Here is an 18055-nt window from a genome sequence, read left to right as displayed (position 1 = left end):
ATATGTAGGTATGTATGCATATATGTGTCTGTGAACTTACAATCTCCAGCACAGCTTAAAAATAATAAATATTGCTTGCTCACCGCACGCCTATTTGTTCTTGTTTTTGTTCTATTGTTTAGCTATTATTTTTTTATACATTTTTCCAATCGGCGTCTCACCTATTTCTCCTAATTGTTTGTGCACTCAAAATGGTGTTAATGCCGCTAATAAAAATGTTAAACTCACATTTTCCACTTCAAAACGTTTTGCTATTTTTTACTATTGATGTGTGGCGTTCAGGTGTTTGCTTTTCGCATTCACAAAGCGACGCTGTTGCTGTGATGATATTGAATAGCCGCTTGTTTGCGCTAAATGTTCGGTGCGGCGGGGCGTATGAGTGAAATATGAGACGTTATAATTGTGAGCGACCTAATGATTTAACTACGAATATAATTTAAAAATTTTATTGGCAATCGGGTATTGGTTGTGAATAAGCAATTTTATTTTATATGAATTCGATGAAGATTGTGCGGATTCAAAAATGTAAAAAAGCGCCCATTTCTCCAGACGTAAATTACATATTTGATATAAAGCGAAGATTCAAGTTGATAGCTGAGAAATAGTTTATGTAATAGCTTAAGAGTATCTTTCATTGACCGACCAATGAAATTTCATATTCATTATTAATCATTTTCGCTATATTTGCCTAAGATATTTTCTATAAATCCTCTTTAGTTGTGTTCAATTCCCAGTACCTAGCGAGCCTAAGTATTCCTCTATTTAATTCCGTTTGAGGAAAACTGTACTTTTTCAGCTCTAGGGCTCATAAAAAACACAACTGATTATGACATTATAAGTAAAATCCAACTTTTTAAAAACAAAAATAATGCTTGACCAGAAAAATATCATATTTTGTTAAAAAAAAATGTTTGGATAGACATGTCTTTCATATCATAGCTATACGTGCGTGGTCTTTTCACCAAAAACTGCAATCATCAATATGTTTCAGTTGCAGCATTTGACCACACCAACTCAAGCTTCCAAGCATTATTTCAATTATATCATCAAATTATAAGATCAAATTTGACCCGGACTGGTATCAATAAAATTCTTTTCCAAGTATTTTAATAAAAATTTTTACTACAAGTATCTTCCTCAAAATAAGCTCCAACGCCAATTCTATTCAATTTCTATAAATTTTGTATAAGCCTCGGCTGAGATGGCTTTGAGAGTTTTCAGCGAATTTCGATTTTTTCAGTTTCAGCTTTTTTTGGAGAAGCATTTGCTAGATTTTTAAATACTTTTGAAGTCACGTCTCGTTATCAGTTTAATCGTATCAGAGTTTAATGAATCTTGGGTCTTCAGCTACTTTGTCAAGCTCTCGTTTGCGACCTCTACTCATCATCGCTTTTTTCCAAGAAGTTTAAATTCTTTTGATATGAGTCCAGCATTGATACGCTTCATAGCCAAAACATTACCCAAAATGTGTGGAGTCGATCCATAAGAGATGTTGGGACCTCTGTTATTTCTTTGGTGCCAACACGACGATTTTCAAGCATTGTTTTTTTGTTTTAACTTTCTTGGTGTTATCCTTTCCGGATTTTGCCGGGAAAAATATTGTCACTTAAGTTAAGAGTGTAAAGATAACGGCATGAACATAGTGAGATTTAAATTCAGAAACCTCAAAAAATACATAATCTAGCTCTTTCATGAAACATAACATTTAAATGAAAAAAACAATTGGCGTCTTTCTCAGTTTTCGTTTAACTAAATGAAAATGCGCGTGGCTTTAATTTATAATAAAATTTTGAAAAAAAAAATGCAATTTATTTTATAAAAATTCCACTTAAAATTAATTTGTGGGTTCATTTGTTAAATTAAATAACAAACTTTAATGGCTCCAATTTGTTTTTACTTTTATTTATTGAAGTCAATTTTATACAAAAAGTTCAATTACTTACTGGAAATGTCTTCTTAGCTGTCAAACTACCCGCATTTTTGGATTCACTAATCAATATTAAACTCCTAAAGCATATATATATTTACATTAAGTATACAGAAATACTCTCCAACACACTTACAAACTCACATAGTTTTAACAAAAATAATAAATAAATAAACCCGTATGTAAAGTAGCTATATAAATGACTATTAATGTCTCAACCGCCAGCCAATTTAAAGGCGATCAACGCTTGACTCACAGATCGAATATCAAAACAGCGAAATCTTTGTAATACAAATTGTTTCACACAATTCAACATGAATTCCAGCATTTAATTAAGCTGTCAATCTTCGTAAAGCATTCTATCAAGCCAAACAAATGTCTAATTGTGGCTTTGATTACAAACAGTAGCGGCCACAAAAAAATACCGACTGTGGATGAATAAAAATAAAAATTACGAATAAAGCGAATAAACTACTTTCGATTATATAAATTTTATTATATTTCGATATATGTTACATTTATATATATACTGGAGCATTAAGACAACAAATTTTCATATTTATGCTTATGTGTATATTTGTACGTATTATATGCGTACATATTCTCTAATATTTTGTATATATATTTACCCTCAGGTATATAAATAAATATCTGCCGTTATTTTACATAAAATCCCAAATCGCCAACTCGTACTTCTTACTGTCAAATCAAATCGCTTTGACCAATTTAAGTCACGTCCATAGCCAAATTGTTATAAATAATAAATGTCCGTTCACAAGTGGCGCGCATGCGTGCGTGCGTGCGTGCTTTTGGTGCGTGTGTGTGGTCCATTTAGGCATATTTTTTGCGCTTTTGTGTTTAACACGCAAATGTCATAATAGCATCAATTTGTTGTTGTTGTTGTTGAATTTGCTGTCATGGTGCGAAACGTAAGTTATTAAAACTGCATGAGACTCCTTCCTAAAAAGTGAATGTGCCCATAAGTATGTATGTGTTATGAGCGTGTGACAAATTGCAAATAAAAAATTACAACAACAAATATAATAATTATTCGCATATTGTTTTTCAGCTGTACTACATATATATAAGCGCATGTTTGGAGACTGACGCTTACAGCTTTGGCTTATATGTATATATGTATACTAGGGTGGAGCGAGAAAAATATATTTTTTTTTTGCTTAGCCCGAGGGTGAAATTTGTAGATTATAAAAAAAGAAAATTTTTGGAAAAAAAAACTTTTAACATCTAGGGCGGCCTACTCACTTTTAAAGTAAATTTCAAGTTAAAATTTTTATTTCGTAAAAAAATATTTGATAAGTGTTCTAGAGGCTGTGGAGAGTCCTCTTTTATCAAAAAAAAAAGCCAATCAAAAGTTATCAACTTAAAAAAAATTTTTTGTTCATAATTGGAGTTTTAAAAAAAGTCTTAAAGGACAACATGCTTTCCTTAAGCGTTAAAATAAATTTTTAGTCAAAAACCGTCAAATTCAGTAATTTTTATATAAATGTGAAGAGTTTAAACCAAAAAAAATTTATTTTGTCCAAAAAAAGTTTTAACTCGAAATTTGCTTTAAAAGTGCCGCCTCTAATGTTAAAAATTTTTTTTCCAAAAATTTTCTTTTTTTATAATTTACAATTTTACCCTCCGGCTAAACAAAAAAAAATTATTTTTTCGCTCCACCCTAGTATCCATATATGGAGTATAAGATGTAAGTTGTGCTGTTTAACTACAAACGAAGAATCATATACGTTGTAAGTCAACTTCGAACAGCTAATGAATTTTGAGATGATTTTACTGACACAAAGGCTTTCATTGGCTAATATGCCAAAAACGATTTCAAAATTTGCTTATTGAATTCCATCCTACTACTCCTAATAATGGTCAGGCGCTCAACCTAATCGAATGATGATAATCAGTACTCGTTCTTACCAAAGGCTCTTGAGTAGTAAACTTACATGAATTCTTTCAAAAACCCATCAATGGAAATCAATCCTAAATGGTGACTACTTTTATGAATGATACTAAGTTCTTATTCTGCAACATTTTTGAATCAGCAAAGTATATTTTAATAAAGTTGAGTTGAAAAAAAATTTTAACTTAAATCATTATACTACAGTAATAAGTAGAGATATTTTACACTATTCGGAGATAATCCCAGGAATACGTTTACATGCATAAGTTACAAATAAGTGCTGAAACTGGGATGGGTTGCCTCGTAATTTCATTTCAGAAACATCAACTAACTCGTAGCGCTGTGAATATTTTAAAACACACAATTTAAAATGACCACAGAATCACCCTTTATATATTATCAAATATTATATAATAAAGATTAAAACCATTAAATCGTTTAAGAAAATGTTTTATTGAGATTCGGAAAACCGCACGAGCCAACTGGAACTCTTTGACAGCAACAGCTTGTCCGCGATCTACGTTACCCGTGACCCTTTTGTAATTTAATTGGTTTATCGCTTATATCTTACATAGTTTTACGAAAATTACTGTACAAACTTATGCATCGTTTTGTTCGATTCTTGCCTACTGGCCGCTTCTGGGCGATTGCTTCCTTCAAAAGATCCAATCGTTGACAGTATAGGTGCGAGGGGAACTTCTCTCAGTATATAATTTCCTACCACTCTCACCAAACACTTCTCCTTTTTGTATTTAGGATTTTTATAAATGGTTCCAAAGCGATTTATGTGCAATTTTTAGCTTATGGAGCATCGAAACAGTACTTATGTGATTGTCGGACTAGACGATTTGCATTATTTTATCGATATTTTGTACATCAAAATTACTGGCCAAGAATCACCGAACCAAAAATTCCGCCATATTGTCTGTATCAGGACCATACACCCTATTCACATTTTCAGCCGTCTGGCTGGCGTTTTCACCTTTATAAAAAAAGTAATTGTAAAATATTGAGTATTTTCTCGTTGCTGGTGTTCATTTTTTATGCGCGCACAAACAATACTGAGTCAAACAATCTCAAAAGTGTCCGAATGTTTTTTAGTAGAGAATCTCGTCTTTCTAACTTTAAATAACGTTACCCGATTGTAAGATTACTAAAGCTATATCTCGGAAAAATTATGAATCTCTTTTACTAGATTTTTTATTTAAAATAGGGTTTGGTCATTAAATTGTCAACGCTATCTATTGTGCATAAAATATAAACTCAGAAACGAAGCTGTTTTTGCGAAAATTTGCATACGTATAAACGAGTGTGTATTACACGCTGTATAATATATAAATATACAGAGCAATAAATATGTACGAATACTTAAGTGTCATAAATATCAATTGATATAAATTTACACGACTTTTTCGGCGCTATAAAACACATAAGTGTTTTAGTTAAATATATATGTATATTAATTTGTTGTGCACCTTTCGGTCATACACTCACACACACTGAATTACTTAACTTCAATTCGAAAAGAAAAAACAAAACCATGTGCATTAGAGCGGGTTAATTACAGGGAGCCAAAAAAATGGAAAAATCGCGTACGCAGGAAATGTTCTATGGACCATTCTGAACAACTTGAACTGAGAGAATATGGGTCTAAAACCGATTTTGAGTCAACGAGTTTTTAGTTGAAGTTAAATTTTACGGGATTATAAAAATGTATTCGTCAATTTTGAGATATGTATCAAATTTCATTTGGATATCTAAAAAGCTGACGAAAATTTTATTATAAACCAAAAAATTTAACTTCACCTAAAAATCGCTGATTCGAAAACGGTTTTGGACCCATATTCACTTAGTGCAAGTTGTTCGGAATGATTCCTGGAACATTTCCCGCGTATGCGATATTTTAGAAATAAAATGTGCCTGCTCTAATGTGCATGCATACATATGCCAACTAGATCGCTTGGTCGATATATACTATTTTTATGCCTTCTGATTTTTTTTTGTCGAAATCACCTCAATTCAAAGTGCAATTTGTTGCAAGCTGTTGCCGAAGTATTCGCAATTTATGTTTTCCGTTTGACATTTTTGAACTGCACGCACTCGATCGCAGAAAAATATGAAAAATTAAAAAAAACCAAATATAAAATAGGTAGAAATATGCATACATATTTACATATACATATATTATATAAATATATATAATTTTGGAGTTCAACCGCTGTAAGTTACTGGCATTTAACAAATTAGTTAACATTTTTCATTTTTAATACTACTGTCCATGGACATTCATGTGTGTGTGTATGTAGGCATATTCGTTTTATTAAAAATTGTCTGCGAATGGGTTTTTAAAATCGCATTTAAATGCAAATTAATGTGTCACTTATTAACACCGTTTAAATCAATCACTGACTAAAATCGCCACGTTTCCTCGGTGTACCATATGCAACAGATCTGGTGTTGCACACACACACACATGCGTAGTAGTATTTCCAAGTAAAGCGAAAAAGCAATAATTTTGCCTGTCCAAATATGACTTTAACAAATCTTCATGGTGAATTCATTATTGGTTTGTTGGTTTAGGTCGTAAAATAATATTAAAATACGGCCTTGACTCAAGGTCCTTGCATCCATATTTGTGGATAGGAATGACATCACGTGAATAGCGTCTAGCAAGCTCCTGGAACTCATCAGAGTGATTGGTCTTGGTGAATATATGTAGTGATAAAGGAGAGAGCACAATAGACCTAAGGTCGAATAAAGCAACTGATAAATTTTTGGTTGTTGTACGAGTCGCCAATGGATAGCAAAGCTCGTTTACTCGAGTTATGCGCATGACAAAACCTTCGTCGAAAATTAGCAACTTTAGATTAGTAAATGATCGCTACTTAGAATCTCAAGAAAGTCAAAAAAGGTTAGGGTCAAACACAGTTATATGAACAATCGAAAAGTGGCTCACCTTTCGAGATTCTGAAAACGGTATACCCAGAAACGGAGGTAACTCCACCTCGACGCCATATGACACATACAATCCAAAACACTCCGACACTGTCCTTTAGCTTAGCGGTGATGACATTCTCGCTGCTGAAATTTGGTAAAAGAAACACATTAAGTTCCCTTCGGGTCAACAAACAAGCTCTGGTTCTACCTGTATCCCCAAGATCCTACCCCTGCGGGCAGGGGATAGAATATGCCCGCGGCAAGGCATGCCTGTCGTAAAAGGCGACTAAAAGCCAATATGCACTATGACTGTTATTATATACCTTGCTCAGTAATATCAGCATAGTATGTTGAGGAATAGTGCTATAATACTCAGCTTGAACTGATATTATAAACACTTTAAATGAAAAAGCGAATAAAAAGACATTTGAAGTTCAAGCGACAAATGTCACCAGTCATTTGAGTAATGGGTAGCTCAACTGGCAGTAGTTTAGGCTACGCAGTCTGACCGGAGACTTTCCGGTACCACGGGGAGCAGAAAGCCCTTGGACTTCTGTTCAATCTTCTCATTGGGTTCGGCCCTTTGGGGAGTATCGTGGTGGCTGTGGTTTAAATCTAAATGCTGGAAGAACTGAATTTTCAGTTCGAAAAAAGAAGTTGCACAAGTAACTGGGTGTCGTACCCGAAAACGGAAGAGGTTTTAAGTCGGCCTCGAATCATACCAAGATGGTAGTGTGGACCCAGACACACTGCCACTGGTATCCAAATAAATACTTGCAAAAAGCTCGTATTGTTTGGGGCGCTTATCAACGCATTGTATTGATACGTTGTGTTTTTGAACACCGTGAGGTAAGGCCGTCGCCGGCAGGTACTCACGTAAATCTACAACGAAAGTTATACCCCCAAGGGCCTGTGGCTTCTTATCTAATAAGTTTAGGATCAAGCACAGTGCTGTAGAAGAATGAAATATTTTTAGAGACTCCCTATCTATCTGAAGGCCGCTTACGAACAACTACAGCTTTCGGGTCGATTTTTGAAAAATATGCCTTTTCGTTTTTGTTTTTTGCTTGGAATTCGTTTTTTAAAAAAATCTATTTCTGTGAATAAAATACGGACTTGGTCCGCTATTTGCACCCAAATCGAATCGAAAAAAATACTATTGGAAGATGTTGACTTCAAGAGAAAATAACTTTAAAGCATATCTTAAACTACTTTGAAAATGTTTCCAATTCTACACCATCAACTTGGAAGCATTAAGATCAACCATCTCCAATTTATGCCCATTTACTTTTTAGATTATGATTCATACGTCGTTACTCATATAGATTATTTTTTTTACTATTGACAATAAAAAACTCAGGGTGAAACTATCAATCTTCATAGACATTAATAAAACAAATAGGTGAACAGAGCTCTGAGATGTACTGTACGCCTAAAGTTCCCCTGAACAACTCACTTTCATACAAAGTATAAGCCTAAATATCATTAAATAACTTCGCACTCATTACAATTTAACCTTCAATGACTTTAACTTTTTACTTCATAAAAATTCATTTCGAATTCACAATTTATTCTCTAATTTAAGTGAACTGCAAAGCAAGTGTCCGAAGTATAGATTACATAACTGAAAAACACTTACCCAGTTCACAAATTGACTTTGTCATGTGCCAATAAAACATAAATCAAGATTAACCGATATTTTTGACTATGCGTTGAGTACTCTAAATTAGAAATCAATTAAGACACAATTGCAAACCAAAAACTAACAACAACACCGCGACTTTTAATGGATCGAGCTCACAATGTCTAAGTTAGAAGTAAAAACCAACAAAAGAAAAGAAAAATGCCAATAAATTTGAAAAATTAACAAAGGAAAATCCAATCAGTTGCACTCATTGCAATAAGTGCATTAAAATGCAAGGCGCGCTAAGGAAACGGTCATTACTACAAACGAAAACAATAAAGCAAGCACTGAATGCAATCGAACAAGCCAAAAGCGCACAGAAAAACAGCCGATTAGCTCGAGACAAACTAAACTTTTGACAAATCAGGCTGGCTACTAGCAAAAGCTTGCGCTAGAAAAAGGCACGTTGTGGATTGCATGGGTATTTACTAAATATGGGGCTTAACGTATTCAAAGCGTGGTTCTTACGAAGTTTCTTTGAATTATTGAAAATTTTGAATTTCATTTTTACTTGTTTATTTACATATTTGTTTAAATCTTCTATAGAAAATAGTACGTGAGACACTTTCTTGACTTACTTGATTTTTGCTAGTGAAGCACTGACTTAGAGATTGATGATTTTAAGACGTAGGTGATCTTAGAAAATAAAAATATTATTCTCTTCAGTCCATAAAATCTGAAAAGCAATCGGTCTAAAATTTGTAACAGTCATACAGTGCAGGCACCTCCGAGTTGATGCATCCTGGGTTATATTAAATAACCTGCGGCCTTCAAGACATTCTTTACCTCCTAGACCCGACCTTAGCTTTTGCATAATATTATGAGTAGAATTAGCTCTTTTAGCATTTTGGTGAAACCCTGCATTGATGGTTGTGGCATTGTGCTACCGGAAAATGATGGAGTGACACCCATCGCAGCTGAGCCTCACCAGGTATCAGAGTACGTTCCCCTTCGTTATCACTAAGTTGGCGTGATAAGTATATATTGAGAGAACTTTTCCTTTGCGCTGGAGGGTTTTGAAAGCGCAGCCGCATAAGGGAACGCTCCAACCCTCGCCTTGGTCTCTTTATTGAGACAACTTGTGAACCATTAAATGTGAATAACTTTTCGGAGGACGGCAAGCGGCTCTGAGTAGGGACCCAATCAGCATGAACTAGCAAAATAAAAACAACAATGAAATAAGCGACCACAGAAAGGAGACAATAGAAAGTGAAGGCAAATCGAAACCGATACCTAGATATGACCCGGGTGGGAGTACTGCTGCTAGGACGACGAAACCATCACCAACTTAAAGTAAAAAGCCCTTCGTGGAACAATAGGTTTGCGGAAAAACGGCAGAAATCCGTCGGCAAGCGACGTAAGGAGAACCTTTATATGCGGCGCTAGCACTAGCAACGAAACCTTTGCTTTGTCACGAGAAGCTCTACAAGGAGCAGAAGCATAGCAAAATCGGCTAGGAAGCAAAAGGAGTACCGCCGGTTGGCAGCCAAAATCGTAAAGCGTTACGTTGCCCGTCCACAGCAATAGTCAAAAAGCTGCAGTTTTAAAATAATAATTTCTAACGTACATTTTTAAGAGTTTTTTAATATTATGAAATGTGTATTTCCTAAAAGTACATACGAACCACCCTGTACCTAGATAGGCACAACGAAATTCGCTACTCGACTGCCTAACAATCAATTATCATAAATTTCAAATTAACCAATGACTTGAAACGGTCTACTTCCATAACAGTCTGCATATATACACACACACATACATAATGGATGGACCACTCGTTGACGGACAGACGGAAACACTGACATTTCGAGTAGTTCAAAAAACAAATAATAAACCAAAGATTGCATACAAAAAACATTACGCTTTTGGCCAAACTACTTAGTTGCCTTGCGGCGCAGGTAATCAACAGGCAATTAAGCGCGCTTGAGCCGTTGACTTAAAGTTGACATTTGAAATGTCAAATTGATGAATACAAATGAACACCAAACACAACGCATGCAAGCAATGAAGAGAATTCAGGCAAATATTTGTGGGAAAACAAAATTAAAGAAAAATGTAAGAGTTTCAACTTCGTATTTTATAACTTCTGCCAGGCATTAATCACACTAAGGCAGTAACCTCAAAGTTACTTGTCATATTTGACAGTTGTGCACAGAGATTAATAGAGCGTAGTGTATGAAGTGCTCTCGATTGGCTCAACAAATTGAAATCTGTGGACATAACTTTCAAGAAGGAAGGGCACAGCATAGCTGCTTGCTTAGAAGAAATTCTGAATGAATGTTTCTGGCATGCACACATACGTGCACATACATATATTTTTTATGTATATATATATATATATATATATATATGTATTTAAATCTATATTTTGCATAAATCATTGCTTCTACTACCTTCTGATACCCTCTACAGTCTCTTTTTTTACCCACCTATGGCCAGCACTCAAACCGCTGTGCATGCCACACACCTACATACATCGCACATATATATATGGAGGCGCAAACACACACACAGACACATATGCACTCTTATGTAGACATTCCGCCCACTGCTGACCCATTTATCTCGTCCAATGCGTCGCCTCATTTGCATTTTTATATGTCTTCATTGCGAGTGAGCACACCACATGCAGAAAAAAAATCTGGTGCGATGCAAGTTGCAGATAAACCAGTACATGCAACAAATACATTTACGTACATGTTTCTTAGTTGTAACTACATGTAAATCATATTTATGCTTCTATTTACATTGATTGCCCACAAAATAACGCGAATAGCACAGAGACCACCATGAAGGAGAAGTCCAAGCAAGTCCATTAGAGGTTTCTCGAACATACTAATAGATGTACACATGTATGTTGCTATGTTTGAAAGGATGCACGTGGTCACGGTGTATAAATATTGGGTACGCACGTCGCACTACTGGGCTTTTGTGCTCTAATTCTTTTTGGTCATTAGAAAATTCCAAGCCGCCTCAAGTATTTTTTTTATATTTATTACTGTGAACCTGTTTCGAGTTAGGTTGACAGTATGAAGGAGGCATGTATAGATTTTGTTATCAGCTCTGTGTCAATGAGTCAGTATAATAAATACATTAAGCTTTAGGCTATTGGTCATATTATAAATGCATTAGAAAATACCTGTCTGAGTAATTTTTAGGTTAGGTATGAATGATGACATGTTCTCAGACTCACTGACAGCTGATAAAATATAAATAAGCATAGGAAATATCCTTTGCATCTCTTACTATTTGTCTAATACCAAATTTATATAAGGTCTAGTAAGAAAATATTCATTAAATTTGTATTAAATTAAAGAATTTATTGAGCCTACTTAGAACAATCCGTGTAAGGTTAAATTTGCGCCGTTTTATTTAATAACATGTTGTCATTTTGTAAGTAATTTCATAATACCACTCTCACAGAAACCCTCGTCGCTACTGACAAAAAAATGGTACGAATTTCATAAGCTTCTCTTGAGTCGAATTTTTCGCCAGCAAAACCATTCGCCGTAGATAGGAACAAGTAAAAATCACTTTGTGGCAAATACGGTGAATGCGTAAGAACATCCCAACCAAGCTAACTTAGCTTCTGGCGAGTCACTATCTATATTTTTATTTATGAAAGTTTCTTCTAGGAGCTCAAGCTAAGACTTATCCAATTGCGTCGACTTGATTTAATTCATCCTGGATAGTTCACATTTGTCTTCAACTTTCTGTAGTGAAACTTATGTAAAACATAAGTAGTATGTTCACTTCCCGCACAAGAACACAATTATTACAAAATGTTTCTTAAATAGACGATTTTTTCACAATAGCGTCAATCAATTCAGGTTCAGGTGCACCCAAACTCTGACCAGTAAACCACTTTAAAAAACCATATAGAAAAACCCTTTTCAAAGCCGCATATATATGGGGCCATCGTAATGCTTTATATATGATGAGATTAAATTGTTTTGGCTAGTCGGCCAAGTTTCACATATGAATTTTTGGCATTTAGGATAGTCGTAAGGAACTATTTTTCTTTACCTATCACAATTCGTTGCAAAAAATACTTATTTTTGTAGCCTTCAAGCAGCATTTCTATCATTTCTTTCTAAATCCAGGTTAAATCATTACTGAAAAACGCTAACGACAACAATTCAACAAATTGAAGCGAGTGATTACCGAAAAACACCCCGAATTTGCGACAAGACACGAGGTAATAATTTTTCATCATGACAACGATCGGCTTCATGTTGCGAAACCGGTTAATAGCACAGACCTTTTCTCATCTGACTACCACTTGTTTCGGTCGAGGCAGTACGCTCTCACTGGAATACGGTTCACATCAGAACAGGGTAAATTGGCTTGATTCACGCTTTTCTGTCAAGCCGGTGTTATTCTTTTGAGATGGAATCCACATACTACTAGAAAGATAGGAAAATGTTATAGCTTCAGTTGGTTTCTTTACTAATCGTTCAATTTTGAAAAAAAAAACACAAACCGGACGAATTTAGTTATAGACCCAATAAGAACAGTAATATTAGACTTAACTAGGTAAAACTTCAGGCTTAATTTTACATTGCCATAATTATACAAGTAGTAATATAGTTTCTAAAAATCTGTGAAGACTTTGAAATTCTGCACAAAACTATTTAATATTACCGACTGTTGCCATCTTCCATACTACTAAACCCTGAGGGGATGATAGAGGTGTATTTAAGAGCGGCGTTTGTTAAAGAATGTTTTTTTTTTATTATTTATTAGAAGTGAGTTTTCCTGACATTTCTTAAGCTGCAAGTACACTACCTATATGCCTTAGAATTTTTTAGATATAATATGACTTCATCTCACTTTTGAAGCTACCATTTACTCTCCGTAGTCCCTTCGGATATAGGTACCACTACCACTTAGAGAACTATACTCTGTTAGTTATATTTATGTCGGATTGTAATTAATAATCTAGCACTACGCATAAATTATCTAAAACTTATTTCTCTTAGTGTGTTCTTAACCACCACACCATTGGATGGCGACGTCACCTGCGCACACTAACTCCAATCCAATAATAGTACATACTGTAAAAGCATGGTATTTATAAGTTGACTCAGTTACTTTTTTACGGCCGCACACTTGGTTGAAATTTCTTCACGTCGCCTCATCCACAGAAGATTAAACCACCAGTAGCCGATCTCATTGATCACCTCCATATTAAAGCGAATGCCATCGAGCCGGTTGCCACCTCGACGACAGGCAATAGCGGCTACTTAGAGCATAAGGCTAGAACCATCGGCGGTGGTCGCAGCCACAAAAACAACAAACAACGAGCAGCCAGCTAGTTAGCCACCCAGCAATGTTACGCTTCAGCACGTCAGTGGAAATCTGGGCGGTTGCTTGCACAGCTGCTCTGATGCGTCTGTATTTTAGGAAGTGTGTTGATGGCGCGCCCACCAACCGCCAGCCAGTCATCCATGGCTTTGACTTAATACCTGACTACTTGGCGTTATACGCGTACGCGACTTCTGCCTGCCTTTATTTATATACATTTTGATCGAAGTGTACAACATGGTTCATAACATTTTCTTTTAAGCCATTAAAGGCAGCAGGCGCGACGCGCATTTATATGTGTCGGAGACGCTAAAAGTCTTCTAGTCTAATTTTATATATTACTTTATTAATTGTGCGGCAATCGTCTCATGCGCGGCACACAACTTTTCTCGAATACGCAGTGGCTTTCTAGGCAACCACGATGAACGTCCCGGCGTCTGAAATGGTGTGAATGGGCATCGAGGGCAATAGCAAAACTCTTGTCTTTGATTACCAATTTACTTGGTTTTTCTCGATCATCTGTGGAATGCAGTATTTCTTATCAAAAGAAATATTTGAGGTTATATTGATTTCTATAAGTGTTATTGACTTTACAGAATTTGCTCCAACAAGTGGTTTATCGGATCTTCAACTCCTTTTTTTCTCTTGCAAATTGGTTTTTCTACAATAACAGGCTACTTTTATATACGTTTTCAATTAGTTTCATCGGTCGACGTTAGCCTCGTTTAAAGTATTAGTTTCCAAGTAACCAGGAGGGAAAAGTTTCAAGCATTGACTTGCCAGATGTTTCTTATGATGGATCTTGCTGAAATTTTTCGGTTTTTCGAACTTTGCTGCCATTTCCGTTGGTTGAACGTGACCTTAAGATCAAAGTTCCAGAAGTCCAAGCATTTAGAAATTTTTTATACCGTTTATATACCGATAGAGGTAAAGATGGCGTCGACTAATTTTACCGAGCTTTGGACGACAGCATTGCAGTGAGATGATTCTTACGCCACTTTGGTCAGCTGGCTTTAAAAAATACGAAAATTCGAAAGTAAACGAAACACCTAATACACATTCGTAGTACATTTTTGAAGCTTAAAGAAATTTCATATCGATATCAATTTTGTTTTTTTTTTTTGTTTTGTACGTGTTGAGGTTCTAGTTATAAGTAAAACTAGTACTAAACTAGTAATAATTTTCTAAAAAAATGCAAAACTATTAAAAGTGGCTATAAAATGTTTATTTTGAAGACTAGCATACCGTTTGTCTACATATGCCATTAGAAAAATCTAGCGTACAGCAAGATTTAATTTTGCTAACCTCAAACTACTCATTTGCAATTACAACGTTGCAATATCAGTCACGCCCCTGTCGCCTGTCGCATGTCGCCACAAATCATTCGATTTATTGGCGCGCACTGAATGGCCTATGACGCCTATACACATATACATACTTGTATGTTATTACGACAAATACAAAAACACAAACAAATATACGCGCTTAATAAGGCCAGAGCCAATCACGACTAACAACCTGGAAGTAACAAAATAATAACTCAATTACATTATGCAATTTTCCAAAGCAATCAAGTCTTGTATCTTAATTAAAATATAAAATTGAAATGCCATTGAAGACTGCCAATTTGACTCAACGATTGACAGGCGGCGGTTTGAGCGGCTAAGCGCCACTAAAATGATGAGAAATATTGTATGTAGATGAATGCGTGCAATGTGGCAAGAAGCTTTTGAATTTGAAAACAATAACAACTACAAAAGTTTTTTTATTAGAATTTACTTTTGAAATTCGTGGTTAACAAACAGCTTATCATTGCCAAAATAACAGTAAAAAACAAAAACTCAAACACGAATTTTTATTCTTCTCGTTTGGCGCTTTGCACGCCTAAACAATTTTGTGCCGCGCTTAACACAACTACGCCTACATTTGTATTGGATTCGATAATTGTATTTAGATGAAATATTTACAGAACCCACGGTTAAGTTAATTAAACAAGTTTGCTAGTTTTTGGATTCATAGCTAAAAATATTGCTGTCTAAATTTGGCTTTTTGTTAAATTGCTGACGCTATTTCCGTTAATTTGTTGATACAGTTAGAACATACGCCAAGTTGTTTTGAGGAACGTTTTTGGGACAATCTTTGGCCGGCTATAGCTAATTGCTCTACACATCTGATTTAAAAAGAGGATGTGCTGTCAAACTGAAAAAAATATAAAAAATAACAGCATTAAATTATCAGCATTATGAGCTGAGTTGATTTAGCCATGTCCGTCTGTCCAGCTGTCTGTCTATATATACCCGAACTAGTCTCTCAGTTTTTCAGATATCGATCTTAAATTTAGGATATGACCGTTTCTCAACTAGAAGCTGCTCATTTGTCGGAATGGCCGATATCGGCCCACTATAGCATATAGCTGCCATACAAACTGAACAATCGGAATCAAGTTTATCTAAGGACCCTTTTGTTTTGTTAAGGGTATTATAGCTTCGGTGCAACTAATGTTAACGTTTTTTCTTGTTAGATCTTTTTTTAGGGTATCCAGTCTTTCGCTTAGGGGGTTGTATCGACTTGTGAATTTCGAAAAATCGATATTTTCATAGATAGGAACGTATTTGTATGAATTTTCTAACTTAGTATATTCGGCTCCCAAAACTTTAAACGCGTTTTAATTGAAACGCTGTTCTCAGCGTCGCTGAAGAAAATTTCCCCGCAACCTTTCGATTTGAAATTTCAGACTACCTTCTTAGATATACTTGTATTTGTCAGGTAATGATCCAAAAAATACGATTTTTGGAAAGAAATTTTAACCACTCTAAAGTATAAATTTTTTTACAAGAACCTACTTTTTTAACTTCCGCAACCAGATGAAGTTTGCACTTTTTCAGGTATCTGCGTTGCTTAGAGATTTTTTAAAGCTCCAAATAGCAAAAGTCTGCAGTTTTGGTTATGTCTCCTGTGGCAAACGTACAGTGTAAGTTTTACACATAATTTACGGAGTCAACATCTTTCCGCAGAGTTTCATCAGTTCGATACTGTGGCTTAGCTACGTAAATTTAAGGCGTACTACCCTATTAAAACCCAAAAGAGTTTCTGCGATTAGTAGCGTGATACAAAAAAATCATAGAAAAATTAAAAGTATATGGTTGCATTAACAATATTCTTACAAATTATGCTCTGAAATGAATTTTAATGCCAGCTAAAGTAATTTGACTAAATAAATCTAAAAGCCTTGATAAATTAAGCAATCAATGTAGCACCGCTATCAATTACTCATTACCCAAAGTAATTGGTTATTCATATATACACAAATGTGAAACTGCATATAACTGTATTTCGAAATGACTCGCTAATGTGGTTTTGAAAATAAAAATGTCCAATCATCGGTGGACCAACTTTTATTTTAGGAAGGCAAGGCAGCAGCAAGCGATTCAGTAGCCGCCTCCGGTGCTTATACGCCCACATTATTTAATTCGCAATTTTTTACTCACAGAGCTTATACATACAGAGGTATATATATATATATATTATATATATGTCCATATGTATTTATATTATATTATACATATCAATACTTTTTTAATTTGCTAAGCGAAACGTGTTCAATTTAAAAACAAGCCGAAACTAATGGCAACTCCGGCCAGGCTAGTAAACTAAGCGCTGACAAAAATAGCAAAAACTGTTGTTAGTAAAAAAAGCAGTAAAAAATGTCAATAAACAAACCCACGCTTCCTTAAAATAAAGCCAATTACAAGCGAACGCATGTACAACCTGACGTGTGAGTGTGTGTGAGCGTGAATATGCAACAAGGAAACATTGCAAATTTATGCATACATATTTACATACCTGATATTATATTGTATGTATATATGTGTGTGAATTAAAAAATCACATTATAAATGACAACACATCTGTGGAAAATTAAAAAGTCAACGATTTGAAGACATAGCGCCGATGAATAGCGAAAACAGCAAACAACTCTGAGACGACAAACAACTTTGCGACAACAAATTGCATATTGAAATTGCTCAACAAGCAATAGGCCAAGTATAGCGGAAAATATGACAAACACAAACAAAATGAAGCGAATCAAAGAATATCGCAGCGAGTTGATTGAACTCGACTTTGTGCGCAGGCGTAGCGCAGTTCCGCTGCTACCGAAAGCAATTGCGACGCTCTAGAGCTGTTATTGCGCATTATAGCATACATATATATATATATTAAATATATTTGAATATTCAGTATTGCTTAATAATAAATAAATAAATCACGATAAACCAAAACCAAATGC

General features: G+C 35.0%; 1 protein-coding gene across 3 annotated transcripts in view; it reads left to right on the top strand.

The window, feature by feature from the left end:
• Window positions 1-18055, top strand: part of wb (wing blister) — a 189574-nt gene that overhangs the window by 155231 nt on the left and 16288 nt on the right. The gene's annotated exons all lie outside the window — the stretch shown is intronic.

The sequence above is a fragment of the Bactrocera oleae genome, chromosome 3 (assembly GCF_042242935.1).
Source record: "Bactrocera oleae isolate idBacOlea1 chromosome 3, idBacOlea1, whole genome shotgun sequence".
NCBI lineage: Eukaryota > Metazoa > Arthropoda > Insecta > Diptera > Tephritidae > Bactrocera > Bactrocera oleae.
The sequence above is the reverse complement of the archived record's forward strand: the minus strand, read 5'-3'. Positions and strand labels throughout refer to the sequence as shown.